The sequence below is a fragment of the Halichoeres trimaculatus genome, unplaced genomic scaffold (assembly GCF_033239565.1).
Source record: "Halichoeres trimaculatus isolate MK-OKI-2021-1 unplaced genomic scaffold, fHalTri1.1 fHalTri1_scaffold_14, whole genome shotgun sequence".
In the NCBI taxonomy this organism is placed as follows: Eukaryota; Metazoa; Chordata; class Actinopteri; order Labriformes; family Labridae; genus Halichoeres; species Halichoeres trimaculatus.
This window is the reverse complement of record NW_027437192.1, coordinates 29852293-29869575: the sequence shown is the minus strand read 5'-3', so window position 1 is coordinate 29869575 and position 17283 is coordinate 29852293.

Genomic DNA, 17283 nt, shown 5'->3' with positions numbered 1-17283 from the left:
CTGCCACTGCAGCGTGATTGATGCAGGTGACTCTCTGATTAGAGAGCGGTGCCCATTTGAGAGGCCCTCGCACTTGTTCTTTGCTGGAAAATCTCTACCCTTTTCCTTCCTATTCAAAGAAACAATGACAGGGATTATAATTTTCATTTACATGGAGTGCATGAGGTCTAATCACATGGTAGCACTTGAGTCATCAATAGACCTTCGTTTTCTCACATTCCACCCCCTCTCTTTCTTATTATGACATTTTCTTTGAGCTATGTAATTGCATCAGAAATGGAGAGGGGGAGGGGGTCAGACTCTTGAGTTATTATGTCGTGTGTGCAGGAGCATTTTTGAATTCTGCACTTTTCCTCAGAATATTTATTAAAGGCTTTCAGCTCACTGTAGCCCTGGTGCAGCAAATTTGCTGAAACTCACCATCTTTGAGTTTATGACCATAAATTGAGCATGAAAACTTCTTTCTATCTCAATTAGTCAGGGGATCTTAAAATTCTGTTAACAGCATTGAAATAAGCTGAATTGGTTCTCTCTCCAGAATAAAAATTGTTTCAAAATTCAGTAACAGCTCCAGTTGCTTAATAAAGACCAACTCATCATAAATCTGATGGAGACAAAATTCAACCAGTGACTGTCTCAGACTTGAACAAACAAATATAAAACACATTGTTCAAGAAAAACCACAAACCAATCCACAACTCCTCATACAGTTATACCTTTTAAGGCCCATTTTTTCACAACACTATCACAAAGAACTATTTATATATCTATTTATCTATTTATTTACTTACTTATTTATTTGGTGGTGGGGGGACTTTCTCTGAAACAGCTAAGACATATTAATGGTGAATCCTGAATTAACTGCATTTTTATTGTCCCCATGCTTTCATTTGACACGATGAAGATGACATAACGACGGAAATTAGAATGGGATATTTATATATATACAATGTGATATTTAATGACAAAACCTGTACTTGGTAGTGCTTGTGAATGTAAAATCCTGACCTAAAACAAGCTGTTTGGATTTGGGGGATTTGCCGACGTCAGCGATTCCCTTTTTTGACCAATCAGGAGCAAGTCTGACCTGGTTGGTCCACCGGAGCAGATACCCCGGGACCCCCTCCCTGCCCACTCCTCTCCCCGCTGCTGAAGAGAAATCTGTCCAGCAGCAGGGAGGAGAATGCCAAAGTTGAAGAGCCATCACTGCTTTGTTTTTGGCTGTAAACAGCCACATAGTTCCATGCAGAAGCTTCACATCTCAGAAGAAGACAAGATTAAGTGGCTAGAGTTCATTTATGAAGGAAATGTGCCAGCTACACTTAGTAAAATTTTGCATGTGTTTGCTTGTCACTTCACGGCCAACTGCTTTTCCAACTTTGGACAGTGAAACAGAGGGCTAGCGAATAGACTGGTCCTGAATCCAGGCGCATTACCAACCATCCGCCAACAAACCTGGAACCCTGGAAATGTGAGTATTTTAAATGCTGTGTGCTGTGGAGCAGATGTAAGAGCTTTTCCTCAGTGCCCCCTGTCTCTGTGTTAGCTTCAGAATGCTAACTTTAGCTGTGGTTAGCCCGTTGTTTTAGCCTGTAATGTTACGGTAAACAAGCTTCACTGATTCCTAATCATTGTGCACTCAGAGCGCGTGGCGCCGCTCTCAGTGACGCTGAAGAGCGGGGCGGTATCAGTGGTGGCTCATTTACATATAAAGGTCACACCCACTAAATCAGAGAGTTCTGAACAGAGGGGCTATGAGAGCCTGGAAACAATGCTGCTGTGCTTGATTTATTGGCTGTTTGGACCAAAACATGTTACTACCATTTCATGAAGACATCAATGATCCATATTAAACTGCAGAAAAAGGAGCATCTAAAAGGAGCATCAACATCTATCTGCATGTAATGCAGATAGATGTTAAGGATAGATACAAGCAGATAGATACAAGATTAATCTCATAAATTTACACTAATAGTCATACATTTAAAGATTTTTATTTCTTGTCCTTACACTTTAGCTAAAATTGAAAACACAAAAATAATGAATGTGTTTTTTTTTTTGCCAATACTCAGTATATCCAGAAGGTTTTTTTTCCATGTATTTTTAATTTTAAAAATTACCATTTTCTTCTTGATCTAACACAACAGACAAGTTCTCAAGGCACACTTTTTTCCCCCCAGATTAAAATGCTTATTTCAGATTGTTTTTGTTAAATGAAATCATCTTGCTGCATGGTTAGTTATTTCACTAGCGAAATGACATTATTTCATAAAATTTGGTGTTTTTATCTTGTACTTAGGCTCCCTGTTCTTGCAGTAAACGTGTGATGTTTAGCCAATTATATTACCTGTCCCTATGGAATATTTAATGGAACAGAGGGGATATTGTGTCTTTTTTTCAGACATTGTTCTGTCCCTCTGGTTCCCCAGAAGTAGCTTTTCATGATTTACAGCTAGGGGGGAAAAAAAAAAAGAAAGAAAAGAAAATTCACATTTTCCTCTCACTGGTGCTTTTGAAGACTCTAATTTCAGTCTCTGTCTGTAACACCTTGTTTTTGATGCTGTCTCTTTAAGACTCCCTGCATCATAAACCCCCTTCCTTTTGATTGGTGAGCAGTCTGAAGGCCTGTCAGGGGCAGAGCTAAGGGCAGACCTTGGTGTTTGAGGCCCGTCCTTGTAACGTATCATGATTCAGGGATTTTTAAAACCAAAATCTTAAAAACTAACACAGGCAGCTACTGCTGTGCTTAAACCTGATATTCCTCTAGTGACTAATTCTGCAGAGCAAAGTTTCTTACAATTATTCATGTCACTATAATTATAAAATGATTTATGCACAACGAGGAAAAGAATAAATTGCCTTTACAAGGATCTCTTTAGTAAAAAAAAACCTTTTCTTCTGGCTTAGTTTCAAAGTCAAAGCAGATTTTTAACGTTTCAATCTATTGATGATGCATTGTTGGGAGGAAGTGTAGTCAGTTCAAGTAAATAAAATGTACCTTTGTATTTTCTCAGTCAGAATTTGGGTTACCCGTTCAGGAAGTTACAAAATCCTCGTCCATCTGCCTATTTCTCCACCACAAGAGAACAAGGTCTCATCTACTACTTTATTTCACACTTCACTTGCTGCATTCTTCCTGGAGCTGGACCTCTGACTCATGAGGGCTCCATACCAGCTAGAGAAATGTTATGCAAATGTTTCTGTGGTCTTTGAAAATGGGGAGTAGGAGAAGTATATGAGCAGAGCCTCCACCCGCGCCATGCACTAGTTCCTCTCTAAAGGGCACACGATTTCTGCAACAAGGGCTGAAATGAATCATCTTTAGTTAAGTGGATATGAAACTCAGTGAAGGGAAATACCAACAGGGCGACAGGGTTAAGTTAAAAGCAACAAAGTTAAAACAACCTTCGCTATAGGTGTCCAGGAACAAGACCCTAAGTGAAATATCATATGGCTGAGTGACTTTCCGTACGATAGTAAACAATGTAAACACTTTTATAGGAAGGCTGATATTATCAGACGGACAGGTTAGATGTTAGCAGGGTTGGACGGCAGGTCTCAGCGGCCACAGAGATTAGTTCACACATCCTTCACCATGGCAACGTTTTCCACCTCCTTATGGGGCCTCTTACATGTTACCAGGTCAGGTGAGTACTAGTTATATATTCCTTAGAGAGCTCAGTGAAATGGACCCACTGGGATTTCTAATCAGATGCCTGGAGCCGCCTAAGCCAGCTCCTTTTGATGAAAGCAAGGACCACACTTAGAGTTCCCTTTGATTGTGTCATCCCCTCTCACTGACTCTGAGGATGAACAAAGCCAGAGGAACAGTTCAAACCCTTCGATAATCAACCGCTTAAAATGACAGAGGGTAATGCATGTGCTTGTGAGCCCAGGAGCTGTGCTCTGTGTTGGGTCTCCCAGAGCTGACTTTATCCATTCACTGAAAAAATGAAAGTTTGACTTTAATTAATAAATTAATACTAAATTAAATTAATGACATCAACTGTTTCCATGTAAATTTATTAGGTTAGCTGTAAGCATTAATTCAAATTTCAACTTAGTTTACCCTAAAATTGTGTAGTGCAGCCAGCCAGCCAGCGCAGTGGAGCACAACCAGCCAGCTAGTGCAGTGGAGCACAGACAGCCAGCTGGTCCATGCCATGGAGCACAGACACACTGGCCCGCGTGGTATCTTAATGTGCATCAGGGTCTCATATTCACAGCGTACCCTCCTCACCAAGAGTTTTTCCTGTTGGGTTTTGCAGATTATTGAGTTGAAACAACTTAAAACTTTAAGTTTGATTGATACAAAATGTTGATTTAAGGAGAATTAAAATATTTAGTTTGACCTATAAAGTTGTGTTAAATGAACTTGTTGATTTCATTTCATTGTGACCAATTGAAGCAATTAATTTAAGTTGGTCCAACTACTTCTTTTTTTAGTTGTATCAACGCAGAATTTCAAGTTGATCTGATCCACAAAAATACATTGGAAACCGTAACTCAAAAATATTGAGTTGGATTGATTAAAAAAAAAAAAATTAGATCACTTCAACTGATTAAAGATTCCCTTTTTACAGCATGGATCAAAGTCAAGAGCCTAAAAAATCTGCCAAATAGAGGCTGCAATGACATAATATAAATTAGAAATTGTGAACCCCAGGTGGAGCTAAACCTGGAGGACACACTTGCTGGTGAGTATTGGGTGTCTGTGCCCTGACTTATGGGTCTCAGCTAATCATGGCCCCAAATCCAGGAATCAGAGACTTAAATTGCTCATGCAGGTCTCTTAGAGGTGGAGACATAGATGTGCAGGTCACCATAACTGCTTCCTTACTGATCCTCAAGCACTGTAAGGGTTCTGATTTGTCAAAACTCCTTGACTTTCACTAACGTGAGGGTTAGGGTCACAGCTACAATACACTAGATGTGCCCAGTCTGGCTCCCCTTCATCACGGCCGCAGCAGGTCGCAGCATATACATAACCATCCTATTTTTTCTGTATGCCGAAACTGTGATGCCTTAATGTAATGTAGAGCAGATCATGGGACAGGATGTAGTGCCCAGAAACGACCTAATTCACCTGGTGACTTTCAAAATAAAACAACCAGATCAACACCGAATGACATTTAGATTGACTACAACAACAAACAGATTAAATGAGCGTAGCCAGACCAGGAGTCGACGGGTTTGAGGTCTTACAGCCCAAAATGAATGAAGAGAAGATCATCAACAAAGTGGAAAGTGCAGGAACTGCTTGGCCTAACGACTCCAGCTGTCTGTCAGTCTGGCGGCTTGCCGGACTGAATATGTGTGAGTTGACGTCTGCAGTCATCAGGCAACCAAGCAGAGCCAAACTGCAGATGTATCTGGTGTATTTCAGCCATTAGACTCTGGCAGTGTGGTCTAAGTTTGTATATTCGTGGAAGAACAGCATCAGCCATGAAAAGACAGGCCACATGACATGCCTTTCTATTTACCATGTTGTGCCTTCGAACCATCACCTGATCCCAGGTGATTCGGTGTCTGTTACATATGTTTCATCTATGCTCAGAGACGCTGTCCTGATCTGTTCCTTGTATTGCCCTTGGCATTCAGACACTTGGAAATGAGAGTAAATTGAATCAGAGTGCTGAGTGACAGAGTCATTATGGTTTGGCCGTCAGCAGTAAAACTAACAATAAAAAAGGTAGAAAGAGATGAATACAGAAAGCTTTATGGCTCTTATCCATTAAGGTACATATGTGCTGGGGATATAAACCAATACAAATACATTACGTGGATACGGACCAATGCATTACAATCAGTATCTGAGTTTCTTTTGACACATACTGCCCCTAACACCTCACCTCTTCCTTTCAGAGGAATATATATGAAAAAGAAAAAACACCACTATCAGTTCGCATCAAAAACAGCAGCCTTGGAGAGAAAGAATATGAGTAAAATGATACCTGGATTTTAGCTGTGCTGTGTGTTTGGGAGATATAGTCCATTAAAATGTTGAACAGCAGGTGTTAAGGTATTGGTTCATGAGGACAGTATTTCAGTTTTGTCAGGGTTTAAAGACCCGTCTTCACCAAGCAGTCCAGTTTAGATCAGTACGGTTTGGTACGGGTTGGATCAGTAAAGCCTGATCCTGTTTGCGTTTCCACAGCCAACTGTGCCCCCCTTGTGCTTGGCGGCATGTATGCAGAATGCCTATGGCCGTGTTAGTTACACAAAATCGTGACGCTGTAGTAGCGTGACGCAGTGTAGCCCGCTAATAAATCCAACAAAGAAGTAAAACGTGACACAGTAAACAAAGAGTAAGATTGAGGACATCCAGCAATGTGTCCTCTTTGTGTTTGACATGTGGCCCTTTGTTACAAAGAACAATCAAGCTTTGTTTCAGAAAAGACTGTGTGCCGCCAGGAGAAATACGGCAGCCGCTGTCACACGGTAAATTACGATCCTTTCGACCAATCAACGGTCTGAATTGTTGTAGCTCCACCTTTTGGGATCAGATCGGTTTAGTATGGCTCCCTTACGGAGGGGATCCAAAAAGTGGGATGGCTCGTCTCGGCATAGCCGTGGGAACATATTTTCAGCAGGGGCTGCTGAGAAAAAAAAAGAATGGGAGGGGGGCATTGACGTTGACCACTGTGCATACATAAATACATACACTTGGTGCCAGGGCCTATTGTTACGGTATCTGCTCGGGTGCTTTTGCGCTGACGGTGGTGCTGACCATCACCACTTATTTATGCATGATGCATTAAATTGACCATACAAATGCAAACTGCTCCGCGAAAACTTAAAAAACACATATTGACGACGTCTCCGTGTTCATGGATCAGGGTCAGGCGTGTCAGTCTCTTTTGGGACATGTCTCAATGTTGAAAAACTTCTTTCCAAAGAACCAACAAAGATGGGGAGGCACATGCAGAGTTTTATTAGATTCTCCACTTCTTGAAATTTGAGGCTGCACGTTGGAGAGATGTGAGCAACCTCCTGTACGGTGTTGCATGGGGAATTGTCTCCTTTAAAAAACATCTCCCAGCATCCGAAGCTGAAGGTGCGGTCAGCCTGTATAGCTCCCACCAACATTCATGCACAAGCAGCGAGCAGGAGAGACGCGCATCACCCTTGGCGAAAATTTGGATGAATTCTATTTAATTTATTTTCTAGTTTTGAGCACATTGTATTTTATTTTGTGAATAAATACACTAGTAAAAAAAATACATGAATTAATGTTTTTTTTAATAAATTAATTTAAGCTATTTAATTCTAGATAATAGAAGTTTGGGCTTCATTTTGCTAGGGGGTGCTGCAGCAACCCCCGCACCCCTAGTTCCTGCAACCCTGAGTCTCAGTTATTTTGGGATCAGTCCCGTGGACACACCATAAAATATGCGTTGTGCTGAGACAAACCAAACTGAGACGAACCAAACTGAAAAGCTTAGTGGAAACAGGGCTTAAGTGGTGGACATAAACTGATATTCATTGATAGACAGTGGAGAGACAGTTATAGAAGGAAGAGAATTGTGTCGGGTGATAGTGGTATAAAACATCAGGGAACTGACTAAAAAAGGTTATCCACAGGGAGACTGTTGATGGAAAAAGGGAAGGATCCAAGAACCAAACATTCGGGAACTCAACTTAACCAAACAGTGTCTCCATATTACGGAATAGTACATTATTGAATAAATGAAGGCTCACACTTTTAAATAAAAAGCCCTCCACACACTACAGGATTTCTAGTTGCAAACATTAATCGTGTTCATTATTCAGGATCTCTCCTTCTGAGGCTTTCTGGGCAGATTGGACTGAACAAAATCACTCTGAACACACCCCACACCACAGGAAAAACAGACACAATGTTGTTTGCAAACATCAAACAATCAGGCTTTTGCTGGCTTTGACCATAAGGGGGAGATCAGGACAAAAAACACTCTGATTATTCTGTAATGAGTACCCACCATGACTGACTTTTACAATACACTGCCTTTTGTCCTTTTGTCCTGGTGTTTTTGGTGCATGTTTTTGTTATTGGCAAAATTGCTAAAAAAAAATAAAAAATAAAAAAATCAAATAAAAAATTCATTTATTAAAAGGTACAGAGAGTTGCTAATAGATAAAAGAGAGCCAAGACCCTGGTTTAAAAGACACTGGTTGTTCTCCAGTTGTCTGTTTTATCACCAGCAGGGGAGCGTTTACATGTTTCCTGTTAAAATATACCCAGTCCATCCATCCATCTTCTCTACTGCTTTTCCCTTAGAAAATAAATTCCACTGCTCTGAGTGAACGTCAATAAAGCTGTACATCACAGACCCAAACAGAAGATTAGAGTGATGCAGGTGGAACAAACATGTACTGTGTCAAAGAAAAGTGCTAAAAGAAACTGGTTTTCTGGTGAAGGGAAGTGCTGGTGAAAGTGAAAAATAAATAAAATAGAGGATACTTTGGCACTGAAACTGTTAATGCAGTGTTTTCTGCCTTATAGTCTTCTGACCACTCAAAGTGCATTCACCCACTCACTCACATGGCGCTCAAACACTGAAGGCAGACTGATAAGCAAAGGGCTTAGGGGTTGAGTGTACAGCCTGAGAATACTGTGACATTTCAACAGCTGGATCTGGAGTCAAACCCACAACCTACAGATTCAAAGACAACCAGTGTTACCACTGAGTCACAGCCGCTCTATTTTAGGGCAGACTTTCTCGTAATGAACCAAATTACCAGGTATATTTGACCCTGTCGTCAGGAGTTTTAGCTTTCGTGCTGGTCCTCCAGCTAGTTTCTTACTTAGAGGTCAAACCAACTGGGAACCCCTTTGAATAAATATTTACGAATGATGTGAACCTCATACAACCACACCTAAAAAAAAAAAGAGAAAAAAAAAAGATTTAACCCCTGAAATGATGAGACTGAATTATCTTGTTCCTTCTCATCATCTCTCTGTAGATTAGGCTTCTGGGTTAAGTAAACACTTTCCTGGAAATCCAGAGAGAGAGAAATGATGTATGATGTAAAGGTCAGCTATTAATTCATCCCTCCCTCGGGACATAACTGCCAAGGTCATCCAGCACCCGGGCCCTGAGTGCTTCTCACCTCTGAAACAAATGAGCACTGTGTCAGCTCACATCTGAATGTGATGGCTTTTATTTTCTGAAAGCCCCGTCCTACAGTCTCTGTGTACACTCTAAGAAGAGCAGTCCATCCCTGCACCTCTAAAGGTTCTGTGTGCTGAGCATAACAAAAGACACAAGCTGACAGTAATGCGTGCTCAAAGCTGTAATTGGCAGACAGTTTCATCTCTGCATGTGATGCAAAGCTAGGGACCAAAGTTTAGTGGACTTGAGACACTAAAAAATGTCAAAAGCTCCTTCATGAGCCAAATTTTAGGGGCTACGGAACACGGAAGAGGTCATTAATGTTTAATGGGTAGTTACAAGAAACAGAACCTCTATAAGCTGCAACAAACCCGAGACATGAAGGTTGCTTTGTTGCGTCCTCTGACCTCAAGTTTCTCTCACCTGCTCACCTGGCGCTGGGATTGATGGACAGAGGCCATTTTGAAAAATCCGCCTTGTTTAGCCTACTGAATTAGCATGCTAACTGGAACTAACAGTTTAAGACACATTGCTTATCAATATGATGCTAACCCTAACCCAGCTAAAAAATGAAGTTATATTGATATTTTAAGCTAACAGTGTCAGATATTTTTTCATCAATATGATGTTAACAGAAGCTAATATTTCAGCTACATTTTCACTGACATGATGTTAACATGAAAATGTTTAAGCTAACACTTTAGCTGCACTGTTAATTGATATGTCACTTCTAGAATAAATTTTATCTACATTGTTTACCAATATAATGCTAACCAAAGCTATCAGTTTAAGTTACACTGTTTATAAATATGATGCTAATAGAAGATAACTTTTTAGCTACTTGTTCACAGATATTGAAGAGACAGAAGAATTTGTTCGCTAACAGTTAAGCCACAATGTATACCAGTATGATGTTGCCCTAAACTAACAGTTATAGCCACGTAGGTAAACACTATACAAACCAGGAGTTAGCAACTCTGTTACCAATATGATGCTAACAGAAGCTAAAGTTTCAGCTACATTGTACACCAATATGATGTTAACAAGAGCTACTATATTTTAGCTACATTTTTCACTGATATGATGTAAACATAAAAATGTTTAAGCTAACACTTCAGCTGCACTGTTAACTGATATGCCCTTTATAGAAAAAAATTATCCACAGCGTTTACCAATATAATGCTAACTGGAGCTATCAGTTCTAACCACACTGTTTACAAATATCATGCTAATAGACAATAAGATAACAGAAGAAAAAGAAGAAGAAGAAGAAAAACAAAATAATTTTTTCGCAAACAGTTTAGCCACATTGTTTACCAGTATGATGTTGACCTAAGCTAACAGTTATAGCCAGGTTGGTTACTAACACGATGCTAACCAGAGGTTAGCCACTCTGTTTACCAATATGATGCTAACAGGAGCTTGTTTTTTAGTTTCAAATATAATGCTGGTAAAAGCAAACATTTTAGCTACGTTGTTTACCAATATGATCCTTTTGACCAATCAGAATCAAGCATCATACACAGCTAGAGGATCAGGAGGACAGCAGGTAATAACCACATACAACATATGTTTTGATATATATAGTAATATTTTTTACAAAGTTAATTTGTGAGATATTTTGAAATCTCTTTAACTGGTAAGTCAGCATAAAACACACACAAACAAACTGTGACAGGGCCTTTTGTTAGTTCAGCAGGTAGGTGGGAATAAGACCTGTGTGAAGATATTTTAAAATTAACTGTGATGACAAGGAGATAAGACTGAAGAACTATCTATTGCCACGCTGTCAAGGGTGTGTGACTGTGTGTTTTGGGGGTATATTAAACATTAGACAGCCTAAGAAACAGCCAGCAGTGAAATCCAATCCACCAACTTTGCAGCAAGCACTGCAGAAGAGAGGTAAGAAAAAATGTGCAAACACTCTTAGAGATGATAAATGAACAGGCTCTTCCCACCTTTTGATTACCAGCTGTTGTCAGTTCTTTAAACTGCAGGGTTTTTGGTGTCTTCTTATCACACCAAAGTCAAAGTTTGGCATTCTCAGACGTTCTCACTTCACAGTCACCGCATTATCAAAGCTGCACGACTTCTACAAAAAGCACATCCACGGCCTGTTGCAGCACATTTCAGAGTTCAGCTTCACCAGTGTATTTGGATCAGATGTGCCAGTCCAATGTTTCACATCAGTTTAACACTGAGGAGGATTGATGAAGAGTTAACTCCCCAGAGTTACACTATGATGAACGGTTTCAGGGGCTGCACACGAGTCAAGCTCTTGCAGTTGTATCTGATGACATGCTTCAGACACGTGGCATCCTGAAAGCTTCTGTTCACGTTGTGCTCTGGGACAACGCCAAAAACATGATCAAAGCCATGACTGATGCCGGATTCCTCGGCCTGCTGTGTGTCATTCACACCCTTCAGCTTTGGCTTCAAATAAGTGCAGCCGAGGCAGCTGCCGTCAAGGGCCAAATAATGACGTATTTTAAACATTTACCTTTGGTAAAGTCAACATGAGGTGACAATGAGGTGCAGCTCATCCCGGGGGGCTGCTGTGTCAGTGTAATTAAAAGGTCAGGAGTTCGATCCCAGGTCCCACTGTGCACATGCCTAAGTGTCCTTGGGGAGACACTCAACCCAGAACTGTCCCCGTTGCTGTGCCATCAGTGTGTAAATGGGATTAGTTTAAGTCCCACAAATCCATTTACAGACAGAAAGTTCCTTTCATGACACCACACCGGCCAGCAAAGTTTAGCAGAGAGGAGTGAGGCGACCAAGTGAGGAGCAGGATCTGTCCTTTTTCTCTGCTGTAGAGGATTTCTGTGATTAATTTTGTAGTGATAGTGGACACCGGAGCTGGACTGTCAAAAAAGGAGGTCAGAGCAGAAAAAAGCTAAACAGGAATATAATAGAGTACGGACTAAAACACGGGTTAATCTGTTTGTGCTAATGTTAATTCCAAACCACAGTCAGCAGTTATCAAAAAAATGAAGAGTGAGGTTACGTTAGCTCTGCTTGGTAGATGACTGCTAGGACGTAACCAGGATTCACTAACGTTACATGTTACAGACACGTCCAAGAGCAATGGGCTGTGAGGAACACTGAACAGAAAGTCTACTCACCTTTTGGACAATAAACTATGCTACAAACTCCATTTTCAAAGTTTGGTTGTTCACATTTCATACAATAGTGACCACAAATAAATACATTACTGAGTTTCTTTGCATCATAGGAAAAGTTGCAAAGAAGTTAAAAAAAAAGACTTTTTTTAAAATTGTTGCAGCAGCTCTCTTTTCCTTGTTCTTTCCTCCTTTCTTTATAGTTCTTTTGAGTTTGAATTCTGTTTACTTTTAATGGCTCATTTGTTGACCATTGACACCAAACTGCCATGGGCCAGTCTTTACTGTTTTTTTTTTTTTTTTTTTTTTTTTCCCACTGTGTGTCAAGGGATCTTATGTGTTACCATGGTCACATTGTTAACACACTAGATCAGCTTCTAGCAGCCTTAGCATGTCAGTGTTTACCAGTGCTAGACCCAATGTTTTCCATGGTTGGAGGAGAAGGAGGTCAGGACGACATGCTGGTCCTGTGGTGTGAGCTAGGGAGAGACTACATCAACCTGTCCTTCCATCCATTGCTCAGGGGGATGTAAGGTCTATCTCCGGTAAGATGGATGAGCTAGCCATGCTAACCCTGCACCAGCAAGACCAGAGTAGCATCATGCTATTAACAGACATGGGCCATGACGCCACATTGGAAGGATTTCACCCCCTGCAGGTAAACAGGACAAAGGAGGAATGATGAGGAAGGCCAGTTTAGTCCTGGACTACCTTCTGGACCCTGTGGAGGCAGTGACTGCCAGGAGAAGCCAAGCTGTCGTCTTTGATGGACAACATGTCTCACCCCTTACAGGAGATTTTTTTGCCTTTATGCTATTTGTCTGTGCATAAATCATACTTATTTATTGGTTCTTTACATATTTATTGTGGTTAAATAGTCCTGTACATATTATATTATTTAAGTTGATATATTTTCATTATAATGTTTGCACTGTATACTTTTGTTTGCTGCTAAAAGAGTGTCTTATCGTATCGTATCGTATCGTATCGTATTGTATCGTATCGTATATAAAAGTAGTGTTAATCCATTCATTTGCCTCCAAAACAAATGCACACCTTATTAAGAGTCACATCCTCACAGCAGTGGGTGATGGTGCTCATGGGAAACAGAGTCTTTTCTTGTTGAAAAACACTACCAATTCCTGCCATGATCACTAAAATCAACGCCAAGCAGATAATCCTCACAGAGACTTTGATACCAATCAGGTCTTTACTCAGCAACCTCTGCCATCATTGTATGAATGTTGCATTCTAAAGTGATTCCAATGGTCTGGAGACTTTAAGATAATGTAATTCAAACAAGACAGAATAGGTTCTGGGAACTCCTAGATAATTTCAGCACTCACTGGAAAATTCTTTGTGTTGGGATTATTAGAGGAGTAAACTTTATACTTTGCCATTAGATTGGATTCCTGCTGTGATTGTCCTTCAGAGAAGTTTCAACACAGACAGACAATTTAACTGAAATTTATTGAGTATAAAGAAGACTGACTCTGTTGTAGGTGAAACTATATTTTTTTCTGAAACTGCCATGGAGGCCAAGGATATACCGATGCTGGAGCTGCAGAAGGTAGAGGAGAAGAAGAAAGCAGCCAGATCCAAGGAAACAGTCTGCTCAAAGCTATGCAAGGCCCAGGCCAGCAGCAGTCTAGACAGCGTATTCGATGAGCACACAACAACATCACGGAGAAGTGCACCAGACTTACAGTAAATTTTGGAGAGCCGAACTTTATGGGAAGTCAAACTACTGTAGCACAGGGGAGTTCACAAAGTGCAGGGTCCCACTCAGGCTGGAAACAGACAACAGCCTGCACCTGGTGGACAGAGAAAGGCTGTGGAGCAGTTTGACATATTGCGGATGAAAAAAGAAACAGACAGCTCTAATTTACCAAAACATGTCATTACAGGTGTTGCAGCCCACAGTTTGATGTTGTGGTTCTGAATCCTCTGAATGTGTTTCAGGTTATGTGAAGGTGAACTGTTATGTTTGTTTAGGTCAGAAAAATATCAGCAGTTATATCACACTTCCACCTGGATTTTTTTACACTCTGAAAGTGTGGAAAATATTCAACTAAGCACAATGTAACACCATCTCTACTAATTCTCTACCAACGGGCTCTTTAAGGCACAGATTTGGTATATACTTCCAAAATAGCCTACAGAAAAGTTCATTTTTAAATCATGGCACCATTTACTGGCCAGCAGTATCTCAGAAACGTATTTATCTTATTTGTGTCTGTGTACCTGCAAATAGGCAGAATATGTGTCTGACTGTGCCCTCTGCCAGTGACTAAGCCTGAACTGTAATCTTGTTACAGCTGCAGTAAAAAATGCTGGAATAAAAATACTTGCACAATATTGAGTCTGGGCTGCAGAACAGGATCCCTGCAGAACTTTCTACCAAAGCCTGCTTTCAAACTCACACAACAAACTTCTGAGCCTGCTTTAAACAGTAATATATCTTCCACAGTTAGTTTCATTGTAGCTTTAAAGAGAGGTATAGCTTTTTTTAGGCTTTATAATGTGCCTCTAGTAGTAAATTTACATGATTCACAGAGCCAAAAAAAAGTCATATTTTTCTCAGACTGTTGTCTCTTTAAGGTTCCACATCCATAAACCCCTTTCTTTTTGATTGGCCAGCCCTCTGGAGTTGTGGGCAGTCATTGGTGTTTTAGGACCCACCTCTCCAACATGTCATTAACCAGTCCAGAGATTTTTAGGTGATGACTTCATTATTCAGCAAGTCTTGTTAAGATATTGTGCTATTTTTAGAACAGAGCATTTTGACCAGTTCATAGACAGATTTGGGGATTTCTACAACATATGAAAATTGTAGATGTTTGAAAATACACGTTCATGCCAATATGGACATCATTGTTACATACATGTTAACAATATGGGGCAAGAGAATACCCCCTCTTAGAAGCAGTGGTGTTTTCTCCCAGAGGCCAAGGGAAGCCATGCTTCCTCTCTTTTTTTCAGACTGTAGCTGTGATTTAATGAAAATACTCCTTTCAACAGTTTTGTTAATTCTTCTGTGTTTCATCACCGTCATCTCTTCCTTATTTCTCTCCTCTACCCATTGAGCATTTTAGGTTGTGTAAAACAGCGCCTTTCTAACTGTTTTGTGGGGAATGAGTGGTGAAAATGCGATATTGCACACTGCTGTCCGCAAGGAGGCCAAGCCGAGTTGGCGTCCTTTGGTGAAAAAAAAAGAAGAAGAATTAACCAATCAGATGAGGCTGGGGTCATGAACCTGTGATTGGCCAAGACTGTGTCAAGGGAAGCCACCCCATCTTTCGCATCAAACCAATCAAATCACAGTATCGTCACCATCAAGCCACTGAATTAAACCAGGGAGATTAGTATGTTAGCAGTGTGCATGAAGCGGCCGGTTGTGTGTTGTGTGTGTTTGAGTGGGGGGTTGACTAAAACTAATACGATGTTTAAGATAAGTCAAGAGGACAATGTACGTGTGTGAATGAGTGACTGAGGGTGGCAGAGTGAAAGGGCGTGTGTCTGTTTAAAGTGTCAGTTACATAACGAGCGTGTGTAAGTAAAATGAGCGCTCTCTGGGCGCTCTTAACAGGTCATTCCATTACATGAAATAGCGATATATAAACTGCAACATAGTCTTTTCTGTACCCCACTCCGTAATAAAATACAGATTAGAGGCTATGTCTCACTTGGCAATCTCAAAAAAAAAAAAATCCCCATGCCACACCACTGCTCAAAGTGATACTCCGGGATGGAGCAAGTTGGGTCCTATCACAAGGTTTAGGGCAGAAATTACCCCTACAGCAGTGTTTTTGTGCAGCAGAAGCCCAGAGCGCTCACACCAAACACCCCCTCCCTGCTCCTCTGCTGGTTTCCTCTGCACTCAGACGGGGCCATATTTTACTTGACCAAAAACACAAACAAACGGACTCCCACTGAAAAAATCTGATATCTGTCTGCATTCATGCTTTCTTTAGAGAATTTTTAGCGCGTTACTTTCACACAAAAACACCGCTAAATAAGGCTCTAGTTCTCATTGTGTCGTAAAACAGTGCTACCTCCGCTGCAGAGCCACAGCTGGCTACGCGGCGCTCGCTGCTTAGTGTATCAGTCCGCACGCGCGGCGTGCCAGATATAAACAAACGCAGGTAGTCTGCCAGGATGAGGAGACACGATGAGAACTAGAGCCTTATTTAGCTGTGTTTTTGTGTGAAAATTCTCTAAATAAAGCGTGAATGCAGACCGATATCAGATTTTTTCATTTTTTCAGGGGAAACCAGCTGATGAGCAGGGAGGGGGTGTTTGGTGCGAGCGCCCTGGGCTTCTGCTGCACAAAAACACTGCTGTAGGGGTTATTTCTGCCCTAAACCTTGTGATAGGATCCAATTTGTTCCATCCCGGAGTATCACTTTAAAGGTAAGAATAATCCTGGAACTTGTAACCTGGAACCAACATAAAGGTAAGGGTGACCAAACGTCCTCTTTTGACATGTACTCCTCTTTGGTCATAAAATTACGTTGGGGAGGAGGGGTTGAAAATTCCTTATAATGTGCAAGTTTTGGTGAACTTGTTCTAAAACCATTAATTAATTGACCACTAATATTTACAATAAAGCGCCGCTGGCATTATTCTGATGTACCTATCTCAAGATGTTGAGCATGCACGCTGCATACTTCATGAATTGAAAGACCCAGGCTTCTAGCCTATGTTTTCTTTACTTTTAGTTTTGAGACGTTACTTTTCAGTTTTACATTGGAGGTGAGTAAAAATTGTCAGAAATGGCTAGGAGGGCAAAGCTTCCTGCCTTTCTTACTTCCTCTTCCGTAGGTCAGCTGAGTCACCTATTGTCTTGCTGGGCTTGTTGAGTTAATGTTTTCAATTATTATATGTTGTTGGTTGTTGATGTTTTTGTGTTTATTATGGGAAATCTGTTATTTTGTTTGATTGTTTGAGTTGAGGTAGGACCGACTAATTGAATGATTGTTTTTGTGGGCGTGTTTAATAAACAACATGCACCCGCAGCTGATTCTCCACACCACAGGGAAAATCACACACAGTGTCGTATGCAA